Consider the following 3,618-nt stretch of genomic DNA (forward strand, 5'->3'; position numbering starts at 1 on the left):
TCCTGAATCAAACTTTGAGTGCAGGCTTAATTAAGGGGTCAAATTCTGTTTTGTTGCTGCTGGAAATTTAGAGTTGACTAAACTGAGCTTGTTTTAAATAGTCACTGAGGTTAGATTATGGTTTATGATCTGCTTACTATAGAAACAGATTTTAAAAGATATTGGGAGGAGAATTACTTCCTTTCCAATAGTCTTTGGCAGTGGCATTAGCATTTTTAAGTAAACACTAATAAAATTCCAAATTTAAGACCACTTTTCATAACCATGTGGATACAACTTGCTGATGAGAAGTTGCTGTGGAAATGAATAATAAGTGGGAACTGGTAAAATTTGTTTTCATTTGAATGGTGTGATGGTCCAATTTACACAGCTTCAATAGTAGGAGACAAATGAACAGTGATTACCATTTATTCTCCCAGGAGCAATGGTGAACGGCTTTGTCCAAAATAATCAGAGTGTTGGCTACAAGCCAAGAAGAGGGAAAGAGCAACACATGGTGTTTTGTGAATTTAGATAGTAGTACAGCTTCCAACTCCAAAAAGATCTGAGGTGAATGGATGGGATGGAGAGTGCAGGGGGAAAAGAGGTTCTAATACTTTCATTTCAGAAGAAAAATAGCCAAGAGATCAGACTTCCTGGTGTATGCATCTTTAAAACAAACAAGTCTTCTGTCTCTTGACTTCACTTTCTTTTTTGTGCTCAGGGGGAATAAACAGTACTTTTCAGCCTTTTCTCCATATGATTCAAACATCTCCATTCATGGACTATGTGAAAGATCTGTCCACTGATCATGTCCTGGTCATCTCATTTCAGAGGCAGTGTTTAAAGCATGAAAGATTGGATAAAGATATGAACTGCTTCAATCAATTTAATTTTGTTTTGTGGTTAGTTGCCTCTTTCTAACCTGCCCATTCACTTTATCTGAAGGGATTAATACTTGGAAGTGGTCTTGAAACTCCCACTAGGTAGGCAAAGAAATGTTTCATGATCCTGCAGCGCCGGTGGAGTTCCTGCTAGGTAGTCCTGTTAATGCCACTGCTCTACATCCCAAATTTTCTTCTCAATCAGGCATCCAAAAGGAAAAATAATAATGTGCTGTCACCTGGAAGGTAGGAAATGAGCACAATGAAACTTGAGCTCTTTGTGAAGGGCTGCAGTTCCATTGGATTGGCAGCTATTGTATCCATTTTTGTTGGTTGAGGTGGACTAATTTGGAGGTTTGATTTCTTTTTAACTACCAAAAGAGTTTAGTGAAACAAGCATCACATTTATTATATAGTAATCCAGTACAACAGTTATTGATGCTCCATTATGGCAGAGTTCTTTACTTACTGTGTTTTACACACTGAAGCCCTCTGAGATCCATCATCAGAGGAAGGGGATTTTCAATCATACCAAGGATCTGAATTTTTGTAACCATTCTAGGAAAGGCTCTGGGCAACTTTTATCCAGCCTGAGGCACTACACATTAAACAGTCTTGTGAACCCTGGAATTAATGAAGCCAGATTTCCTACTTCATTAACGTTGCACTTTACTTCTCATTACTATTGTTCATTTCTCAAGTTAGTTGTATTTGTTATGTCCATCCCTCTACAGGAGTTGCAGATGAAGTTACTGAAGAGGAGCTGTGTTTGCAACAGAAAAGAAAACAAAGCATATTATGAGCTACTTTCTTTGTTTTTAAAATCCAAGTCAATTGTAGACAGACAAGAGACAGACTTTCTGAGCATCCCACCCCCTGCACTACAGAGATAATGTGAATGACAGCCATTGTGATATCACCTTGGGGAATACCTCCAAACAACCAGTCTTTAACGGTTCTCTTATCTTCATACTGGCTGATTTATACAATAATCAATTATATATGGCATAAATTGTAGCCCAGTAAGAATTATTTGGGCTCTTTTAGGACAGGGAATATGACTTTTTGCAATCACTAGTAAAAGTCTACAGCTTTATGTCAACCTTGACAGCATAGGGTGTCAGGAATTAATTGATTTTGCATTGGCCTAGGCTTGTAATGCTTGCCAGTGGCCACCTAACTTGATGGGCTTTCTGCTGTGAACCTCATGGACAGCAAAGAACTGACAGACCCCCTTGTCCCTGTGTACACAACAGCAGCCCTTTGCTTAAGTGAGCCTGTTGTGCAGCTTTCAAACCTTGGCTGGGAGCTGATGAAGAATGAGACTGAGATGAGAAGATGAATAAAATTAGTCCCAAGAAGACCTGAGGCTGAACAGAAACAAAATCCCACTATTAAAATCTTCAGAATACTACTAATGTGACTCCCCACCATCACTGTGAGATGAGGGAGACAAAAACAGTCAAGCTTAGGACTCAGAGGTACACCTAAACAGTAAAGAGGATTGATATTAGTCCATTTTGTACAAAAAATGTAACTCCATCATCAATTAAGTTTTTCTGTATTAATGATATCATTGTGGACTATTGGACTGCTAAAACAGCAACTGGAGTAAAAATTAATTCTAGCTCAACAGAAAATGCAAAAACCTTTGCTCATAAGAAAATTTTGATACTAAAAAATAACCCAAGAAAAGTAATTCTGATGCACCATATTTTTCTGAACTACCATAATTGGACTTGCCCTTTGTTCTGATTCTAATAAGCTGAAGTAAAACAAAACTTAGTGCCTTGCTCTCTGATTAGCAGAAGTGAGACATTACCCATGTCATCACTCAAAGATAAATTGGTCTTTCCCTTTCTTCGACATTCCTTGTCAAAGCTTTAATTTACTAGGTCTCTGCCCTTCAACCCCAAACTCCTTTCTCCTTTACTTGGCTGAAATGCTAGCGTACTCATGGTAATGATTGTAAATACGTAATAAATCTATTCTTCCATACTGCAAAACTCAGAAAGTGAGTTGGTCCAGGAGGATTCTCTGGTGTCTTTAACATGCAAGCCTAGATTTTCTTTTCTTCATCATGTTTTTTTATCATGAAACTGGAAGACATCTGTTTCTCTCTCAACATTGACAAAAAACCCAGCTGTAAATTCAGAAATTCCTAGGGATGACCAAATTCTCTTTTTCTTACCTTTCCCCACGATTTCATATGTACAGATCCTCTTTATTTACTTTTTGAAATTTCAAAAAGCATCTCTTCCTTTGCAAAACAGACTAAAACATCATTTTAACCTATCAAAAAAATATCACCGAGGTTATTTCTTGGTCTTGTATTCTATGAATAGAGTTTCTGAATAACAACAGAGACTTTTTTAAATGTTTCCATATCATTCTCTTCATTTGATTTGCTATTGAGGCAACATATCATGCTCTGATGGCAAACTTGTATTCCAGTATACAGGATGCTTTTAAATTACCACAGGCACTGCAGAATGCATGACTTATTATGGTCTGTTTTCTGCCTTTTGGTAGTGTATGTGTTATTTACAGTACTTGCTGTATTAACTTCTTCCTCACATCTGCCATGCCATGGTCAAAGTATATATTTTACATTACAGTTTTGTAGTAAAATACATTCCATAGCAAGAATTAAGTAAATTACCCAACACTAGAACTTTACTTTCTAGTTTCTACTGAACTGAGGGCTTTTTTGTTTTGTTTTGGTCTTAAATCTCAGAGCACAACTGTTGGAGTA

The sequence above is a fragment of the Zosterops lateralis genome (assembly GCF_965231275.1).
Source record: "Zosterops lateralis genome assembly, chromosome: 1".
Lineage (NCBI taxonomy): Eukaryota > Metazoa > Chordata > Aves > Passeriformes > Zosteropidae > Zosterops > Zosterops lateralis.